General features: G+C 38.7%; 1 protein-coding gene across 4 annotated transcripts in view; it reads left to right on the top strand.

Annotated features, from left to right (window-relative positions):
- NUMB (NUMB endocytic adaptor protein) overlaps nucleotides 1-21,918 on the top strand; it is a 92,003-nt gene that overhangs the window by 24,519 nt on the left and 45,566 nt on the right. Inside the window, exon 1 of one of the 4 annotated variants that reach the window (XM_083863547.1) lies at nucleotides 8,028-8,078. The exons of 2 other annotated variants lie outside the window; for them this stretch is intronic. The gene's annotated coding sequence lies outside the window, so the exon portion shown is untranslated. Of the gene's footprint in view, nucleotides 1-8,027; nucleotides 8,079-15,938; nucleotides 16,005-21,918 lie in introns of those variants that run through there. One more of the 4 variants, XM_083863548.1, reaches the window with a different exon arrangement.

The raw sequence follows: 21,918 nt of genomic DNA, 5'->3' as shown, positions 1-21,918 counted from the left end.
TCCTTGGTATGTGTAGAAATAACTTGTAGAGATGCAAGTGGTCTTTGCTTTCCATGCTCAGATGCCTCTTTAGATGTGTGAAATGCTGAGTGGTGTGACCTATTGTGCTGTTTCAAGACAGACTTTCAAATGCTTGGTCAGAATTGTGTCAATACAGACACGGCTTTGAGATGTTACAGGTCTCATGTTAATACCTGGATTTTCAATTAATGTATTGAGAAGAGATATAATTTTGCTTTTTTGAATAGATGGATGTTAATAGAACTAGAGTAGTAACTGGAAAATGAGTAAAATTTAAATAAACAACACTAATTTTCATATAATTAATATCTTGGTTTTCTTCTTTACTAGTTTGTTGGTGACAAATGGTGTCCCTCAGGTGTCTGTGCTGTTTAATGTCTTTATTAATGACATAAAGGGATTGTGTGCACCGTGGGCAGATGCGCTGATGACACGCTCTGCTCACAGGGCTGCATCCAGCTCTGGGGTCCCCAGCGCAGGAAGGACACAGACCTCTTGGAGTGAGTCCAGAGGAGGGCCATGAAGACAATGAGAGGGCTGGAGCACCTCTCCTATAAGGAAAAGCTGAAAGAGTTGGGATTGTTCAGCCAGGAGAAGGCTCTGGGTAGATCTTATTGCAGCCTTCAGTACTCAAAGGGCCTAATAGAAAGACAAGTATTTTAGCAAAGTCTGTTGCAGCAGGACAAGGAGTAATGATTTCGAGCTGGAGGAGTCTGTTTGGATCAGACCTATGGAAGAAATGTTTTACAGTTAGGGAGGTGAAACGCTGGAACAGGTTGCCCAGAGAGGTGGTAGATGCCCCATCCCTGGAAGTGTTCAAGGTCAGGTTGTGTGGGGCTTTAAACAACCTGATCTAGCTGAAGATATCCCTGCTCATTGCTAGAGGCGTTGGACTAAATGAATTTAAAAGCTCTCTTCCAACCCAAACGAATTCTATGATTCTGTGAAAACAGTATTTTTTTGTGCAGGTATGATGCATTTCCACTAGTAAAAGCACTTGCTCAGGCAGATCTTTATATTCACTATCACACTCAGAAAAAACCCTTTCTGTTTTCTGAAGGTATCACACCCAAGTTTTCTTCATCTGCCGTTTACTGTTGATCAGGTTGTGAAATACAAGTAGATGAAAGAGATGCATGCTGGGGGTGTTTGAGTTTTAGTGTGGGTTGGGGTCAAACATAAATAGCTGTATTTATAGAGGAAAGAAGGAGAACTGCGCTGAACTGATTATACTTGTAAATGCACTGGAGTTTTACCTAGAGCACTAAGTCAAAATGGGTGCTTGTTTTGGAATAGATTTAATTAAAGTTTTGTTCAAAGGCTTTTAAAAAAACCTGTTAAATCAGTTAGGGAGTCACCGATTTAGAGGGAACTGATTAAGGGCATACTGTTGGTTTCCTCAGCTTTTCTTTCTTTGTTGTGTTTCTAGAGATGTTCAGACTCTTTTGTGCCTTTAAGGGTTGCCTCATGTCACACAGTGGTAGAGTAGCTGGAATGCCTCTGGCTGGATGTACTAAAGCATATCTGGACTTCTGCAAAATTGGATTTTCTTTATCCCTCTTAATTGCTAACTTAGCCTTAGTTAGGGTTGAAATAATTTGTAATTTTAAAACACACTGAAGTTTGCGAATACCTTGCTTTTTATAAGTGTAAAGATCTCATTTTTGTCTTGACAGGTGCCAGGCTGTTAATATCAGCTAGTCTCTATTTCTCTACACTTTTACTGCTGCTGTTTGTTTTGGACACTTTTAAACCAGCTTGTTACCCTAAATTACAATTTCAATTCTCAGAACTGCTTTTATCACCCTTTGCATGTGAGTGCAGCATCCACTATCCTGTGGCATAAAGCTGGCTTTGGTATGTGCCTGTTGGTAGCACAATCATTTACCATGTCCACTCAGATCTTCAATGCATACACTACCCAGAGCTAGTGAGTTGTTTAAATTGTTGGTTATAACATTTCACCTCTTGACACGTGTATGACGTTGTCTTGCCCTAGAGATGCAGGGCAGGCCATAAGGTATGAGTTACTACATAGGATGAAAGAGCTGTATAATGTGAAACACAGAATATATAACCACTGGGATGCATCATTTAAATTTCCTGACAGTCAGGATTCACTTTCACCACAGTTACAGACACAGAGGATGTGCTACTGTTGAGAAGACAGCTGTGTCACTGCCTAATCAGGCTCATTCCAGTGCATATCACATCTGTCAGTCAGGCTCTGGTTTTGACTGCAGGAGCAAGCTTAGCCATCATTAGCATGATCCTTGTGTTGTAAGGTTAAACAGAGTAGAGAGGCAGTTTGGAGTTGGTTATGGTTTCCTTGTTTTGTGTGCACTGTATTACAATGGTTAAGTTAGACTAGGCCCAGTAGGAAGGTTTTCAAGAAGTGCCTTTCCCCATACCTTACTCTTGTTTGAATCTGAACTTCACTGCACTTCCTGAATGTAGAAGAGATGTGGCTGGGATTGGCTTTGGACCTCCATTTTCAGGGAAGTGTTTAGGGACGTGAAGGCAACAGGAAAGACTTCTGCAAGTGCATCACCAGCCAGAGGGACGTGAAGGAAAACATGAAAAAAACTGAGGTTCTAGATGTCTTTTTTACCTTGGTCTTTATTGGTACAATTTGTTGTCTGGAGCCCTAGGCCTTAGAGACTAGTGGGAAAATGTGGAGCAGTGAAGATTTAGTCTCAGTAGAAAAGGAACAAGTAAGGAAACATTTTAAAAAGAATGCTATAAGAAAGTCCATGGGAATTGATAGAATGCACTTATGAGTGGTCAGAGAGCTGATATTGTAGCAAAACTACTCTGAATTGTTTTTGAAAGATTGAGGTAATAGAAGACTCTTCTTGAGGACTGAAAGAATGCAAGTGTTATTTTTGCCTCCAAGAAGGGCAGGAGGGCCTGGGTATTTGCAGACTGCTCAGCCTTACCTAGACCCCTGGGAAGATGATGGAGCAAATTTTCCTGTTGAAGCCATTTCCAAACATAAGAAGGACATGAAGATGATTAGCAATAGTTATTGTAGCTTTAAGAAGGGGAAATCGTGCTTGATCAGCCTGGCAGCCCTCTGTGACAAAATGACTGGGTTGGTAGAGGAGAAAAGAGAATTTTGTACTGTTTGACTTTAACAGTGCTTTTGTCATTGTCTCCCCTAACAGTCTCGCCATCTGGTCTAGCTAAGTAGACAGGGAAAGGGATTGCAAATTGGCTGAAATGCTGGGCTCAAAGGGTGGTGACACCAAGTCCAGCTGTAGGCCAATTAGCAGTGGTGTGCCCTAGGGGTTGATAGCAGGGCCTGGGCTGTTTATTTTCATTAATACCTGAGTGATGGGACACTGTGCACCCGCAGCAAGTTCATAGATGATGCAAAATTGGGAGGAGTGGATGGTACAACAGATGCCTGTGCTGCTGTTCAGAGGGACCTCAACAGGCTAAAGGCATGGGCTGAAAGAAATCTTACTTAAAAGTGTTCAGCAAGCAAATCTGCTGGAAGGGTGTCTTCATTCCAGCATCATCATCCCTGTAATTTCACTGCTCACACCGTTGGCAGCTGGTGGCAGACTGCTGGTACTCTGCCTTGAGCAGCATACTGCTGTTTACTTGTGGTGATAAGACTAAAATATGCAAAAACTATTTGGAGAGAACTGTCAAATCCTAGAGAAGACTGTGATAACAAAACTAAAACTTTGATTTTAAGAATACTTGAAGTTTTGATGAGGTGATTTTCACAGCTCTGGACGATTATTTAAATGTTACTTGATGTCAGACTTCAGTGAGGCGAGGAATGTGAAAGTGGTTTTAATCACAGCTTATTTGCCCCTTGAAAATTTTCAGGGTTCCTGGCTGTCTATCCCTGTGTTGCTGAACCCAGTCTGTAGTCATCCCTGCTGCCACAAGCTGCATGTGATTTGTAAGTTGTTTCTTTGTGAAAGTGCAACATTTAAGGACAGCTTCCAACTGTCTTAAAGTCTTCAAAATGAGTATTGTCACTTCCCATTGCTGTTTGCTGAAGCACCTCTCTTTCAAGATTTTGTTCACAGTTCTCATCTTTTGAAATACATTAGGTGTAGTTAATGGTTGCAGAGAAGTGGGCTGTGAAGAGGCAAAACCTTTGAGGATGAAGATTAGGAACAGAGTCTTAAGTTGTCTGTGTTTACAGGTGACCAGAATAGCTTTAATAGAAGTGCTGATGTGCATGTTAAGCATCTTGTGTGATGCCATATAAAGCATTTGATACAAGAAATTGGAATCCACGAGAAGCACTTAAGGAAGATGACCCGTATCAATTGTCATGGCCAAACTTGCACAGTAAGTAGGAGTGTGTGCATTCTGGAAGGTTTTCACAAACCTTATAAAGTGAAACTCTAATGTGACCACAGTTGTTTGAAAGAAGTGAAAAGCTTTGTAGCATCAGTGCTCAGTGTGATCTTAGAAGCATAATAGTTTGCAAACTTCAGAAGGAGAACATGGAATCATTGTATGCTGCAAATTATGCTCTTCTCTTCTAAACAGCCCAGTGTATCAATTTCTGTTATCTAAGGTTTGAGCTGGTCTGCTGCAGTATGTCTTTATTGTGGTCTGATACTGTAATATCATTCCATAGCTTTGTTCCTTCATGAATGGTGGTGTATGAGTGGAAAAGCCATTGCAGGTTTCTAAAATATGGGCAGTCTCTGGAATGCTAATGTTTGTCAGTGTTGTTTAGCCACAGTACAAAACCAAACCAAGCCCCAAACTTTGATAAATGTGATTATGCAAAGAATAAGTGCCAAAGAATTGGTGCCACTGCTACTTGATATAGACATTCATCTATACACACAACACCTTTGCAGGCTTCTGTGGTTAACTTTTTACTTATATTGGCTTACCAGATGTGTCTGCTAAGGAAAGAATGGATTTTTTAGCGCATCAGTGATAGATGACCTTATGTATTAATTTTGATATTGAAGTCACACAGGTATCACAGGTTTGTATGAGAAGGCAGAATGCAGTCTGTTTGGCTGGAGGTGATCAAAAAAAATAATCTCTCCTGGTGTTCTGAATCTAGAAATACTGTTCCAGATGCTTTATGGGTTCCAAAGTACTGTGTTATATCAAAGGGGCATTCTCAAGCTTATTTATAAATCAAACCTCTGAAGACTTAAATTTTTTGCAGCATTTTCAGCTAACAAATGTGTCTATGCATCATCATACTATAATCAACTGCAATCAGTTTGGCAATTGCTTAGATAACCCTTGCTGGAAGGAATATATCAATAGAAAGGGGTTCAAGTTTTAATCCTAATAACGCAAGCTGGAATGTGTGTTGTCTGCTGGATTGTTATTTGAAGTGGATGCCAGAAATTCTTATGATAAAATCAGTGATAATCATTATACCGGGTTAAGGAGACACAAGCTCCACCTCAGAAGTTCACAGAAAACAAAATCTGGAAAATGTGATCCAAGATGAGACTGTCTGTTGGCCCAGGAATACCTGTCATGCCAAATATGGATACCCAGATTCTAAAAGCCTTTCTGCCTGTGTGACCTTTGTTTTATTTCTTGTCTGTGAAATTGATCTTATAATTTTGAGATACTCTTGGCAGGGAAATGGTAAGAAAAATATTTATACAGTTGCAGCTGTGTGGTTCTTCCTCATGTATATACTTGATTCCAGATGTCTAGATCCAAGCAGGAATTAAATGAAGTTGATTTTCCTTTTTAAAAAGACGGTAGTCAAGTCCCTGACGTGTCCAGTAGCATGACTTCAGTGTAGTTTGTTGAAGATCTCAAAGTGACAGTAATTGTTTAAACAGAGTTGTTTTCTCATTTTAAATAGAAATAATTATGCCACAGTGCAATATGAAAACCATAGCATTGCAGGCAGGTGAGCAGTGCAGGACTTCATGAAAATCTTTGGATAGACTTTGCTCAGTCTGAAACTGGACCTCAAAAACTAACTTTTTCACTTAAAGGTTGCTCAGTGCAATTGAAGCTGAACAGCAAAAATACAGTGAAAACCAAACAATTCTGTAACAACTCTTTGAGGAAGGGTTATTTTTTTCCAGTAAGTTTGTATAAAGCCCAAGTAGCAGTTCATAATGTAGTGATGCTTTCTAAAAGAATATATTTATGGATCTTTTCCATGTACTAATGTATTTCTTTATTATTTAAAATGTCATCTGTGAATTTAACAGTACTTCTAGTTCCTGAGAAATGGAATCTCAGTCTTGCTTTACTTTATAGAAAATGGTGTGTATAGATTGGAAGGAATGTGACTAGAGCCTGTAAATTGTAACATCTGGTTTATTCAGTCTGGGTTGTGTGATTTGCTTTGTCATTGTGTTAAAAAGTACAGAGTGAAAATGAGCTTCACTGTTTGAACTAGGCTTTAATATATGCAAGATCAAATCTGATTCTCTGACTTGGCTTTGTGTTTTGCTGTGTGTTGCTTGCACAATTCTCTTTGCTGTTAGATAAAATTACATTCTCTCTCTAAAAGATTCTTAGCTGTCAACCTTAACCTGATGTTAAAAAATGAGGTAATGCATTTTATCTAAGGTATGAAAAGCTTGAGCTGGAAAAAATACTAAGTGTTTGAGATCTCATCTGCCAGGTTTATTTTCCTCCACATCTCAGTTTCAAGTGCAAATATCTAGAGATGCAAACTACTTGCTGATGCTTAGCAATTGAACTAAACATGAGAGCAGGCTTGTCCAACTGCTTCACTCCAGTAAACATTGTTAAGGTTTATAACATTAACCTGAATTAAGCTTTTGTGTCATTTTCAGCAGACGTTTTACTAAAAAAAGATTGAAATAATGTTGCTCTTTTGCTCAATGCTCTCCACTTGCATGAACTTCAAGAAAAATGCAGAGACCAGTATTCATCTTGAGAAAACTGGTAGATAAATACAAAGGTCTGATAATAAAGACCACAGTAAAACCATATTCAAAGTAGTCATTTGAGTAATTCGAGCCAGTCTTTCTGTTAATTTTGTATTTTAAGAAAATAAGACCTTTTGACCAGTAAAAAGCAGTAATTTTACTCATGAGAGAAATAGGTACAATATTACCAGTTTATTTAGGAGCCCTGCAGTTTATTATTGACCTTAACAGCTTGTTCTGTAAGAACTTGGTGCCAGTCCTAAGAAATATTGAAAATGAACCTGATTAAAATACTTGTTGATCTTGTTTCTTCTGTCATAGGCATCTCCTCACAGGTTTGGGAAGGCAGTCCTGAGAAAGGAAACACAGAAAAAAACCCCAAAGCAGTAAACATCCCATTTTTTTTCCTAAACAGATGCACACACTTTACTTAGTGAACAGACTAAGTTCACATAAATTGGACTATGCTCACATAAATTCCAAATATCTATATTGGAAGAAATAGCAAATAATTAATAGCAGTTTTGTTCTGCTAAACCAGTTTCAGGAAACATGTAACTTCAAAAGAGAATGCATGTAACAATGAAAACTTTTACACAAGACTACCACACAGGGGGCTTCACTTTGTTCCTAGTTCCCTGCAGCTGCCAAGTGAACGTGTTCACCAGGATTTCTGGCCTGGACAAGGCTTGGTTAGAAAAGCCTCTGTGTTCTTCGACAACAATTTTTTTGAAAGCCAAAATAAGTAACCAGCAGAAGTGTATTTATTATCCTAATCTCCAAATTTGCACGCTTCTTACTGCTTTCCTGACAGGATGTTTTGGTGGACAGTGTGTCCCTCCCTTAAGGTCAAGACGGGACAGGGAGTAGATCTTCACCCTTTGGAACTGGAGCCATTTTAAACAATGATGCACCTTTGATATGTGACTGTCTGGAGAGAAGAGGGGTATTAGCTCCAGCACTTCCTCATATTGTTGTGTACTCAGAGGCACGTCACTAGGAAAGTCTCAAATCTTTACAAAGTCCACATTGTAAACTGAGCTGTGTGCAAAGCTGTAATTTATGAAAACTCAATTTCTTGAAGACCTTTGTACTGATTAGTTTAAAACTTTGCCCTTGGTTTGTAGATAGAGTTTAGTGGGCTGTTTTACTCCATGTGACACAGCTGCTTTAAACAGCAAGGTAAATGCTGAGGGAGTTTTTTGGTAGTGTTTGGCTTTGTTTTTTTGTTCATTTTTTCCCCTCAAATCATAACTCTTAATTTACATCCTTCACATCTATATAGACTAATTTTAGACACCTTTATATAGTAGAATTTGAGGGCTCGGTTAGTAGGGATTTTTAAATGATTTTTATTATTTTTAAAGCAGTTTTCTGTTGGAAGTTTTCTTGTGAACTTTTTTTTCTGTGTAGGAACTCATTTCTGTCCTTACAACGCTGTTAGTTGCTGTTAAGTGAGTGCTACTTCTGGATTACTTGTAGTATTGCTCTTCATTATGTAAGCTTCCCAGTTTGAAAAAATGTCACTAGTTTAATTTCAGTGACATGGATGTAGCATTTTGAAAACTACTTGGCACAAGGAGTGCAAGTGGTATCATGCCAGTTAATGCTGGTGGGACTTATGTGCTCACTGGTCTGCAAACTGAATTCTGAACCAGTAGTTTAATGTGTTTTCCCAGGTGTAGCACTCTGCTTATGCGGGTGTTGGTCCAAAAAATCTGCCGTTAAAGTGTTCTCCAAAAAAGCTGAATTTCATTTTACTGCTGACGCAACATGTTTTCAGATTAAAATTAAATTATGAAGGGGATTCTCTGTGTGTGTGTGCTCTGTGTTGTGGTGGTGTTTTCCCCCAAAGATTTGAATGTAAGTCTCATCTCTGATTACAGCTCAAAGAGCTGCCAGAAGATCTACTGTAGTGGTTTGATAAGTGGTTAGCTCTTCTGGGAGGAGGGTTGGGATGGGAATGAATATCAATTTTCATAAGAGGTTTGATTTTTCATGTTCCAAATAAAAAAACCCGGTGCTTTATTCAGGCAGTAGGCTCTACTCACCAGAATGATTGTTGAAACAAAATCATTCTTGATACGCAAGCTGTAGATTTGCTTCAAGGTAGCAGTTTTAAGTATTGATATTTGATAGAATTTTAGGATTTAATTAGGAAGTGTTTGACTTACAGAGAACCACATGCCAACTTAAGCTAAGTATGTAGAATTCTAATAGAAGAATAGTAGCATAATTAATATCAACTAGTAATTTCATCAGGGATGAAAGTATTTTGTAATTCTCAGTAAATTAGAAATAGTTTTGGTGCACTCATGGCAGTTGTAAAGCAAATCTTTTGCCTTTAAAGGGGAAAAAAAGATGGAAAAGGATAGGAGAGGAAATCATGGCAGTCCCTTTGGGTTACATTTATATTCACAACATAGTGATGTGTTGACTGCTGTGATGAAAACTTTCTATTAGTACCTTCAGTGAGATGGGGAAGAAGGGATTAGAGCCGTGACTTTCCTACTGAGAGCCTTTAATTTTGGTTTCTACAGAAATGAAGAGGACAATTGTCCACTCCTGAGCCTTCCTGAATATAAATGTGATGTTGTCTTTCACTTACCACGGGTTCTTTTTCTTTGTTTTTAGCTAAGAAGTGCTTTCTTTCCTCTGCTGTTTTTAATGGAACAGAAAATGGAGATGAAAAGGAGTGGCTTCTCCTTTAGGTGGAGTTTGCACAGAGGCTCTTTGGCTGTTTCTTTGCGTGGGTTGCTGAGGACTGGAATTGGTCGGGGCAGCAGGACAGTGCACCTGGGAAGCTGAGAGGGAAGGGCACAGCAGAGCTGTGCAAGACCAGTGTCCTCACTGTACACAGTCTTATTCTCTAACCCACCATCCCATAGTAGTGGTTTGGATCAGTTTAATTCTGGTAGCATTTTAATGTATGAATGAAAGGAATTAGATAACTGTGGAAGAACCCAGTGTTATCTTGTGAAACTCTACAAGTGAGCTGGAAGTCTGGCTCTAACTCACATTTTGTTATTAATATTAGGACTTGATTTTGTATTTTTGTTACTTGAGGACTGATGGAAAGGGTTTTTCTTCCCCTCACTTTTGTAGGATATTTATTTGTGAGTGAAGGTGTTCAAAACATGATACTTTGGTGTATGTTTAGATAGTGATTGATGTTGGGGGTGGGTATTTCCTGATACTTAATGATGGTTTAGAAGAGTTAGTCATCATTGGCCAGGAAATACCAACTCCAGATTAGATCGAGTTCAATTATCTAAAAGATATTTCAGTGTCCATCTGAATGTGGAATGTTGCCAGAGACATTGTGTTCATAATAGCATCTTGCTTTAGTGTTTAATTATAGAATTAGTGGCAGTATGTGGGTTCTGTTTGCTATAAATATGCCATCTTGAAGTCACTACCTCTGCTGTCCCAAGTTTTGGGAAGTGGTCAGGCAGTGTTGCCTAAAAGTTGACTAAAATTTTGTAACTGCAAGAATTTTGGGTTCTCAAATGAAAGAATACGTAGAACTTCTCTCCCTCCCACCACAATTGCCATCTACGTAAATTTTGCAGTGTATTTCAGGCTGGGATTCAAACTGCATCTTTTCAGGTTAAGCAAGTTTCCTTCTACTTTCTAAATGGGAATGATGATTCTCTGCTTTTAGTTCTGTGTACATGCAGTAGTTTGTACTTGGCATGATAGAAATAAGTAAGTTTGTTTAAGAAAAATGGATAGAAATGCAGAAGCTCACATATGCCATTAGCAAACAACCATGGTATGTATAACTAAATGGGGAGGGGGAGGTATATTTTCATATTTCTAAGTATTTGTAGACCCTCTTTACAGAGAAACTTATTCTGGATATTTGCTCTGGTCCTTAATGATGAAGTAAACTGTGTTGACTGAATATATTGTGGTAGTTCAAGAGGGGTAAAAACCACCAGTGACTTCTTCAATTCAAAGCTGCAGGGAGAAATTCTGGGAATGTCATCCCAGCTGCCTCTATCTCTCATCTGCCTTTTGGCTTCTTTCCTTCTCAGGACAGGTGAATTTCTCCAGCTCTGATCTTGTAAAAAACATATATTGGGACTTAGCTGTGTAATTGTAGGCCTCTATGCTTCCATTAAGTATTAAGCTCCTTTGGAATAGGCTGTCTGCTGTCTAGGCTTGTAACTGTCTTATTAGTACACCTTGGGATCCTGTCTGCACAGTTATTTTTATAGGTGTGTGCTGAAGAGTAAAGTAGCTCTGTCAGTCATAAAGACAAACTTGAATGAGTGAAAACAGGATTCACGAATAACACAAAATTCAGTTTATAGAACTAAACCTACTACATGCTGTACATACCCAAATGTTTCACTCTGGAGCTCTTCCTGCTCCTTCTCAGTTGCTTTTTACAAGCTGTCTTACGTTATCAGTGAACACAGCTGGAGCTGGCAAGACATTTTGTAAGCCTTGAAGATGCAGAGGAAATGAGACATCTCCAGTCCCACTGATGCAATTGCTCAGGCTTTGCAGAAAAGGCAGGATGTTGCTGAAGGTTTCACTGAGGATGTTGTACCCAAGTGGAGGACTGTTGTTGCCTCCTAAAACTCACTGGTTTTCATTATCTGTCACAGAAGGAGGGACTTCATGAGCAGATTAACTGCAGGGATAAACAAAAAACGGTGTTCTGTAGATTATATTTTTAATTTTATGTGAATGTGTAAGTTGCTGCTCTGGTAATATTAAAGCAACAGTCACAGTAAGCTGTGCTAACTTCTCTAGCAGCCTATAGCTATTGCTTCTGATTGAGTTGTCCTCAGGTATTAAGACAGTAGTAGTTTGGTAGAAAATGTTTGGAGTCTCAGAACTGATGCAGACACTACCAGAACGTGTGCAGAACAAGGCAGCTGAAGGTGGCTTTGGTTTGTGTACACTGCAGTTTCCCAGATCCACGTTAGGTAACCTGGCTGTGGCCTTTGAGGCCATGTGCAGTTGGTTTGGGTTTCCCAAAGTGTCCCAGTGCACCTGACCCAGGATGAGGCTGTCCAGGCCCTTCCTGTTGCATATCATATGTGGATGCCTAATGTGAGGGGGCGTGGGTGGTGAAGAGAATTTGCAGGGAGTGTCTCAGGGCAGCCCTTCCAGTGAAGCCTGTGTCACAGCTATATTCTTGCCTTACCTTCTCTCTTTTGCAGAACTTTACCTTTTCATGCTCTGAATTTTGGGAAACCGTATCATCTGGATTTTTCTGTAGTGTAACTGACCAAGTCTGTATGGGTAGTAATCTGTGGAGTCCTTAAAAGAACAGACTTTTTTTTTTTTTTTTTTCCATATGGTAAGTAAAGTGTTATGGAAACCAACAACTTAATACTATATGTTAAAGTGAATGTTTTGTAGTTTTCAAATCCTGGGTGGGCTGCATTCAAATTATTGAAGGAGGTATTTGTTAGCACTTTTTTGAATTAGGTACAACAATATACTCTGTCAGTTCTCCTTTCTTTGACTGGTTGTGTAATCTGTTTATTCCCTGAATTAAGCTTGTGATTTTCCCCATCATTTCTTAAAAACTGAATACCAAATCTTTTTTGTCTTAAGATTTTGTGAGCTTTAGAATTTGAGAGATTCTATGAAAGATCATAAATAAATTGTGGAGCATCCTCAGGGAGTTTATTCCTTTTTATTCCTTTTTTTTAAATTTTATTCCTTATTTTAAAATGTGTATCCTAATATAACTGAGAACATTGTGTAGAAGTGCTCTTCATGTTCTTGGAATTCATCTCAAGCTAAACCTTTAACTTCAGTGAGATCGTAAAAAGTTCCTCTAATTGTTTGCATAAGGAGAATTTTTAACCACTTAAAATAGATTCACAAAAGGTTACTAGTTACTGATATGTGGAAAGTTTGAACCTTTGAAATGTAATATAATGTAAATGTAAGTAAACACTAGATGTTCTTACCGTGTATTTAGTAGATGAATTTAAATGTTTCTCTGGTTTGAAGACTTGAATCTTGCCTTGGATTTGGTTTTAAACATCACACTCATTAAGCTGATGCTATAGATATTCAGATTTCTACTCAAAATCTATTTCTTCTGTGATGCCTGTCAATAATTAGTCACAGTAAAAACTACATAAAATGTCACTTAGCAATAGCTGTGCCAGTGATGAGGTAATCTCTTTTTATTCATATTTTAGTTATTTCCTTAATTTTTTTTCTTCTCAGACCTGGGACATAATGCTTAGTCAGTAATACTGACACATATAGCCTGCTCCCATAATCTCTGGGTACCTATGCGTATTGTTTCTTTTCTTTCCCATTCCCAAAATAATTTTATTAAGGAGAATCAGTCAGAGGTCTAGGTTCTAAATTTGTACCAGAGTGAGTATAGATTTACTTCACATGATGGACATCAAGCTGGGATACTTGGGTTTTACAGAGGTATTCAGTCATCTCTCTTGCTGGTGTGTTGAATTCCCTTGGTCCCTTCAAACGCAACAGGAGCTCTGCTGAGAGCTTCACATGTTGTAGCTGTTTTAATTTTACTGACATAGTCGTTTTCATGTGTAACATAATACTATTATCCAGCAGGAAATACAGTCTCCTACTTGAATCTCAAGACTATAAAATATTTTAGGAATGCTTTCTAACCTTCTTTCCAGTATCAGGGAAATAAGTATGTCAAATAGTCCTATTCTGCACCACCCACACCCGTCTAGCCCTTTAGGAAAAAAAATATAAAAGTTTGTTTTAGGTTGTCTTCACTCTAGTAAAATGTAAGACATTTTTTAAAATTCTTTTCAGATATTCATTGTTTTGTGAGTCCAGGGTGGCTTCTAGAAGAGGAATGTAGCTGTAACAAAATTTAAAAATTCCTTTTTAGTAGAAAAGACACATACCTATAGAGAATATTTTGAAAAGTAAAAATGCTCTTAGTAGAACAACACCCTCCACTCCCCATCAAACAAACAAATGAAGAAACAAAAAAAGGAGTAAGACAATTTAGCAGCAAAAACTGGAGCAGATCACACGTATGTTCAGCTATGAATATGGTCTTAAGCTTGGGCAAACTTTAGATGTGTTCTATAAAGTTAACTTATGCCGTCACTCACATCTTTTGGGATTTTTGCCTTACTAGCTAATCTGTTTTTTCACACAAACTTTACTTGTTTTATGTAGAAAACATAAATTCGACAACAGGATTGTATGCATTAGTGTGTAATATACAAGGGGGATTTTTCTGTAGCCCAAACTTCTGATTTCTTTCCCAGCCTTATTTCTTGGTTGCTCTGTTTCTCTGTGAGTTCAGAACATGCAGGCTGTATGCCTTAAAGTAGGCCATTTCCTGAATCTCCTCTTATTCCTTTATTTTGCGTTGCTGGAACTTCACTCGGTGTGTAATGAATATTTGGTTCTCCCACATATGGCTCCAATCTCCTCCTGTATCTCCAGCACGGGGTATTTATAGCACGCCCGCCTAAATGCGTTATTCCAGCGGTGAGAAACCGACTCAGTGCGCACTGCGATCCCTCCTGCGCCATGTCTGTGACCAACTGCGGAGTTCTGGCGTGCATTGCATTCCTGGGTGTGGTTGTAGGACAATCCAAGATAACCTCAGTTATCTTGGCTTTGTTACAGCAGCCTGTTGCATGTTAGAAGTTCATGTTAAAGGCTATGAAAAGCCAGACTCTGAAGTTATTCTGTCACCTTCATCTTTCGTTCTACTTTTTTTTTGTAAAAATTCAGGGAGAGAGGTTGTATGAGGAATAAAAAAGGCCTGTGTAGATCGCTAACTTGATATTTCAAAATATTGGGGGTAAAAATCTATATAGTTGTGATCGCTTGTCAGGTTTGGGATTTAGAATCTAGGGCATGTTGAATTTCATCCTGTTCTTTCTGCTGTAGTTTCAGGGTTTAGGAGGTTTCATCTTTTACCACCATTAAGTCTGCTTCCAGTCAGAATGACTGTAATGTTTAATCTTAAGAAACTTCTAAAATTCAAGTTGATGGATCAGGAAAGGACTCAGCCTTGGGCTGAACTTGAGAACAGAAGGACCAAGTACAGGAAAGAAACTGAACATGGAAAAACCCACTGTACCTGTCAGACATGATACATGGACTGCAACCCTTTCTGGTAATAAGGAACTTCCAATAGGCAACGTGAATATGAGTGTCCTGGAAACTGTTGTCACTTAATGGTGTTGTCATCGCTCAGAGTCAAGACTTGGAAGGGCTGAGGAAGTTCTGTTGGTTTGTGTAGTCAGATACCATGTACTTTATAAAGATGCTTCTATATAATGCCAGTGTAAAAAGTTCTGGTGGTCAACTTCAGGGGGTGTATTTCACAGTAGAGAGAGGTGCAAAAGGAGAACATGATTTTTGCCCCTTCCTTTGTAGAGTATTTTCTTACAGGCACCAAGGGAACAATGTAAGAACTCTGAACTCATTAAATCCTTAATTTATCCTTAATTAAAAAGGAGTGACTTAAGTATGCTGCCCTTGATATAACATTTGCAAATTGATAGGCTTCATTGAAGAAGTCTTATTTATGTAAAACACTGAGTGTAAATAACTGATGAACATGTTATTGCATTGATGATTGATCTTTTTGGGTGATACTTGTGAGTTCATCAACTTTGCCTGACCACTGCAAAATATCAATTTGGTGTTACTCTTAAATCTGGTTAGTGTGAAATTTGAGGAAAAGTGGTTTATGGCTTGCAACAGCACTTTTTGAGGCATGTGATTCATATGCGTGTAGACACTTGCATAATTCTACTGTCATGAGACCAAATTGGTCAGACAAACACGTAATAGCTACTTGCTTTTTCTGCTCCTACTTTATAGAAGTTCTGTGACGTAGGAATCCAATTTCTCAAGCCTCAGTGCTGGCAAAGCTGTGCATTTGTGCTTGTAGGATGGCTTTATATAAAAGCTTTCAGCATCTCTTACCTACAGTGGTTAGATTGCTATGATGTTGGAAAAAATCTCACATAGAGAGATGAGTTCTGTACTTCTTGTCTAAGAACTCTTTCCTTTTCCAGAAAGTAATACCACTGGAGGAGACCACTGCCTTTAGATGTGCTGTTTGTTTGGTGCAATGTGTGCAGCTTCAGAGAGCTGCAGGTAAGATGCTGTTGGTGTAGGTGATCTCAGGAGGTGGAATTTGAGCTGGGAGATGCAGTGCAAACCATAAGCAGAGTAGAAGGGTGGCTCTGTAATACAGATAATTGCAGTGCACCTGATGGACAGTCAGCTTTTGGAATGAAATCTGACCTTTGGGAAGTAATGTGAGGTACGAGCAAGTGCTTGATAATGTGAGCAGGGAGAACTTAGCCATTCTGCTCTAGACAACCTTTGGTTTACTAGAGTTTTGTTAATGTATTTTTGCAACACACCAATTGTCATCAGTTAACTGTGGGTGAAGACTGCTAAAGAATGGTGCGGTTTGAGTGGACTTTCTAGGTTCTGCCATGTGCACTGATGTTTTTCTGGCCAAGTGAAATGTTTGCCTTTGGTACTATCCTCAAAGGTAGTGTCCTCAAAGGGACTGTAGGTGATGTGGAATTCTCCAGGGGTTGTGGTCAAGATGGACTCTTCCAGAACTTGGCAGCAAGGAGGGATTATCACAAGATATTCTGAGTTGAAAGGAATCCACAAGGACCATCAAGATGAGCTCTTAAGTGAGTGGCCCATATGGGAATCAAGCCCACAGCCTTGGCATTATCCCAACCATCCGAGCTCATCTCAGTGGCCCATTATGCTGATTTCTTAGGAGATCTGATTTTCCTAGAGTAGAATAACCTCACTTTCTACCTCAGTTCAGTACCTATGTCACCAAGTCACTATTTGCATTCCCTGTGACTTCTGTTCCTGCGAATGTAGTAAATAATCTGAAGTTTAATATATGTAGAGGAGTTTTAATTAAGAAATGTATAATTGATTCCTTGTGAAAGAAGGTGATGTTCTCTCCCGCCTAATTTTAATGGCATTTTAAATGGTGTTATCTATATTGTCAATGTTCTATATGCTGCCTATTCTATAACAGGGAACTGCACATTCTGTCAGATTTACTTGTTTAAAATTTTCTGGACTTAGAAAGGGAAGGTAGGGCATGCTGTTAAGAATGGTGATATATGAATGAAGTAGTCATGCTACAGACACCTGCCAGAATACTGGAGGTGCTGTTCAGTGGACTCTGTGGCTAGTTGCTGGTGCAGATAACACAGTTGTGACTTTTATGGTTGTGTGAATCTGGCAGCACAATATCCAGTGTCCTTTTCACTGAGTCCCTATCGTGTCTGCCTTGCTGCAATGTGCCAGCTGTTCTGTTGCAGGCATTTTTAGACTGCCTTCCTCTTCCTCCTGTCTTCTGTTGCCCAGCTCAGTTGCCACCCCAACTGAGAAGCAGCTGTCCTTATGGGAAGCAGGGTGGTGTTGTCCATACCAAGATGGCAACACAAGGAACGTGATTTCCTCTGTCAGCCTGGGCAGCAGCAGCAGCAGCATGATTTCCTACTTGCCCCAACTGTAGAGCTCATACTGCTTTTATGTCAAACTCACTCGTACCAGGAGTGAGATTTGTTGCTTGCCACTGTGGACATCCATCAGCAGGCAATGCAGAATATGGCAGTGATAGAATCTGAATTATTCAGGGGAAATTTGTGAGTGATGTCTTGGTTACCTTCTCCCATTTGCTCTGTACTGTGTCTGGTTTTTGAGGAGTGACTTGTAGAAGTGCACTGTGCTGCAGATGAGGAAAGGCTGCCTTTGGGTGCAGGATTTCAGAGTCATCAGGTGATATTTCTGTCCTTGCTGAGCTTGAAGTTTCATTGATTGCTCTGATGGACTTGAGAACGAAGACAAATTTTCCTCATTATTTCCTGTTTGACTTTTCTTGTTCTTTTGCCAAGCAGTTTAAAGTTGGGAAGATGACAGGCGTATGATTCAAGAGGCTATTGCAGCCATGTGGTTTTCCAGCATGTGTTACTTACGGGCAGTCCATTTTCTGGGACTCTCTTTCTGCCACCAAACTGTGTGTGTTGCAGCAGATCACTGTAACTGTTTTACTGTGGTGAACAACACTTGATTTAGAAAGGTGAGAGACATCTGTGGGTTTCACAGTTCTAGCCTAGCTGAGGTCATTCAGTCAGACTGGTGTGTTCATGAGGACTCTTTGGCATCCCTGGAGCTGCTGAGTTGTCGCTGTGTCTGGCAGCCCTGCCTGCAGTCCTGAACTGACTCGTGGGCAGCCTCATCTCCCTCTGGGAGAACATGACCTGCCATGCAGCTCTGGAATTCATTTCCCCCTCTGAAGGAGACAGAGGTGTGATCCCACATATGACAGACAGCATCCTACTTTACTTGGGGGTGAGGAAGGTAATTTCTGTATCAGTAAGAAAACTACATACCTTGCTAGTTCAGAGTGATGTTAATAGTGAACTTTTTTCCTGGGTTTGAACAACTGTAACAAGATGGTCAAAAGCTTGATTTGTTTCAGTAATGAACATCTTTGTCTTTTTGTCTATGTCTCAGCTGGCAGCTTATTTTAAAGAGAGTCAATAGGTGCTCAGTTGCAGTACAGTGTGCAATATTTCTGTAGGTCTTATCAGCCCTAGCTGACAAAATGTTTTACTGATGGCTTGAGATTTTTCTGACTTAATTCTGCATATATTGCTTGTAATTATATTTTAATTTGAAGCTTTTGAAATAAGAACACCTTTTCATGATCTTTTCATGCTCATAATCTTAAATTGACCATTTATTTACAGATTGGGGCTAAAATAAACAAAATAGTTTAGAATCAGGTGACAAAACTGGTAATGAGAAATGGCGAGACAGTTTTGTGAATATTTATGGGATTGTGGTGTTCGTGGAAGAGGGTGATAGTCTTAGCTCCTTGTATAGATAAACTGGGACCCTGAAAAGCAGCACTGGCATTTTGAGATACATATCTTTACTTTGTCTTTTAATATATGATTGGTAAACTTTTAAAGTGGTTGATTTAACTTCATCTTACTAAGTGTTCTGTGTCTTACTGCATCAAGACTGTGGGAACAATTTTGATCTTAATTTCCAGATTCTATGGACAATTTCAGTGGAGCCTTTTCCTTATTATGTGAAGGTTATTTTGAACTGTTTGCATTAGAATGCACATTCTGACCTTTCCTTAATAATCACTTAGAGATGTGATTATAGCTTGTGAAGAAAGCACACATGTAAAGGCTCGTTCTTGGCTTTTAATGCATGTTTGTTTGTTGTAGCAGAAATTCTGTGCTGATCTTGAAAGAGATAAAATCTGTATGCTAACAGAAAAAAACCTGAATTAAGATCCTAGTATTTTATCACCAGGAAGGTGGTACAGTAAGTCTTAATCCATTATATTCTAGTCCATTATATTCTAATACTTGTCCTTCTGAATTAACACAGACTTAATTTTGACTAGAAGGTAAAATGCTGATGTGAGTTCTTGCAGTTCATTTAGTAGGTAAAGCAGTTTTACAAGTTTGGAGCAGTCTGTCTCAGGTAGTAACATGAAATCCACATATATACCTCCTACCCCCACCTTCCCCCCACCAATGTTATATTAGATGAACTGGTTTTAATATTGTTTACAAGCTGGAAGTAAAATCATGCTATGGTCTTGGAAAGACCAAATATTTTTGACTAGATTGTTAGAGAAATGAACGTATTGCTTTCATTTCTTAATTAAAGCTTTCATGAAAAAAATACTCATTGTCATTAAGGAATTTTGTAATTCTTAACTTGATTTTAGGTAAAAAGGATAGAAACCATCTCTTTGGATGTATACAGAGTTATTTATTTAGAGAAATACATTTTCATTTTCAGGTATACATAAAGTGAGTTTATGTCGCTGAATTTTCTTTTCTCTTCACTGAGTTTAATGGGGAAAAAAAAAAAAAGATCTGGAGAAGAACCTCGGGATTTATTGATGTCTGAAGCTTTATGTGATAATCCTCACTGAGCATGCAGTTGTGGATTCATAATTGTTTATTGCTGGTCAAAAATAATGTTAATTTTAATGACCATCATGAAATCTGGTGAATTTTGGGGAAGGAAATGTCTGAGAGATTATTGTCAGTGTTTAAAAAAAACAGTGCCTGTGAGATTTTGTAGCAATAGCAGATGAATTCCTATGTACTGCCTCCATAAAGACCAACATTACTATCCTTACAAGCAAAAGGCTTTAAATGCCAAGTGATAGGAAGAGGGAGTGGTGGGAGGGAAGTATGCATTTGTTTATAAGAGCAGATATGAAAAACTTGACTTGGAGCTTTCAAAAAACCTCAACCCTGTAATGCACACTGATCAATGTATCCTTTTATCACTTCATTCCATAGAGATCACCCCTTCTCTCCTCTCTCCTCTTACCTCCAATGAAAATATGCAAACATTGAAATTAGTAAGATGGCAGGTTCTGGCATAGGTCTGAGAAGCTTCAGGTCTGTTGCCATGAATAAAGGAAAATCCAGCCTTGACTGGACTTGTGGCAAATTGTGTAATAATTCCAGATTGTGTGCTTGTTCTTTAAAAGAAACACTTGAAATTATCTAAAAAACATTGTCTTGTGAGGTGTAGGAAGAAAATGACTTAAGTTTCCAGATGAAATCTTTTATAGCCCATATTGGACTTCATCACTTTATCATCTCTCCTTTATTTCAGCCCATAGATAATTTTTATCCCCATGGAGGCATGGTTATAGCTTCAAGAGAGAGGGATTTTTAAGAAAAGTACTATAGCAGAATCTGAGGGGGGTGGGGAGGAAGTAAGTCACCAAGTGAACATATTCTTGCTGCTGTCATATGAACATTATTCTGGTAACTGATTCTACTGCACTTGGGTTTGGGGAACTTTTTTTCCCCAAAATTACATACATCAGGATTTTATGAGGGCAAACGCTTATGAAAGATATTTCTTTACTTACATTGCTATATATAATTTTCAAAATCATGCTTAGATCTTAAGGCATTGCAGTAAGCAGACATGGGAAACATTAGGCACAAAGTGAGGTTTTACGTGCTGTGTCATCACAAGGAATGCTAGTTGTCTATGTACAAAATGGTACCAGAAAGCTGGAATTGTGTTGGAATTCTTTGTTTAGACACCTCTCACAGGGAGTATGGTGACAGATTCCTTAAATATTTTTGAGTTCTGTGGGTGATGAAACATGTGGTTCGTATTAGACTCTAGAGAGGGTGCAAAATATTTTTAAAGGTATTTTAACTGATTGAGGGAGTTCAAAAAGCATTGCATTCTGTGCTCTTAGAATAATTTAGAGCTTGTATTTGACTTTGTTAAGCTAGCTTCTGATTTCATTACATTTGTGTAAAGCAAATGGATTTGGGAAATAATTCTGTTAGTTCCTTGTAGTGTTTTGTAAAGGGTTATTATGAAAAAAGTGTTATGGAACAACTCAAAACTCGCACTGGACAGGTGTACAAATGTATACATTGATTCCAACTATAATAGATAAGATTCGTGTAAAGAAAAATTTATGTTCTTAGAAGTCAACCACAGTTGCAATGCTGGACACCAGAGTGAGTTCCTAAAAAGAATCTGCCTTTTACATGAAAGTGAACTTTTTCTGTTGTTAGGCTTAATGAGGGATGGTCGAATGATTTTCTGATATTCTGACAGCCAGAAAAAATGACTGTATCTTTTCTCTGGGCTCATTTTTATTATTAAAACCTGCCACTTTTTCACAAAAGCTTGGTACAAAGCTTCACAATTTCACTTTGAGTTCTAAATTAATATTAAAAATGCCTTTTGTGTCACTCGCCCTCCTCCTTCTTTGCATTGGCTGCAGTCAAAAGTGTGGTTGATTTAGCGTGAAGAAAACCCACAGATAAGACGGCCTTAATTATATTTAGCTGTGGAGGATGGGAGCGATTGAAGTGTCTTGAGCTGCCACGGAACAGCTGCCAGGCAGTGACCGAGTGGAGACTTGGGCCCCGTGCAGTAATGGGGTAACAAGGAGTCATCTGTCATCCTGTGAATGACACACTTTGTGACACTTTAA

Source organism: Zosterops lateralis (genome assembly GCF_965231275.1).
Source record: "Zosterops lateralis genome assembly, chromosome: 6".
NCBI classification, from domain to species: domain Eukaryota; kingdom Metazoa; phylum Chordata; class Aves; order Passeriformes; family Zosteropidae; genus Zosterops; species Zosterops lateralis.
This window is presented reverse-complemented; position numbering and strand designations above follow the sequence as displayed.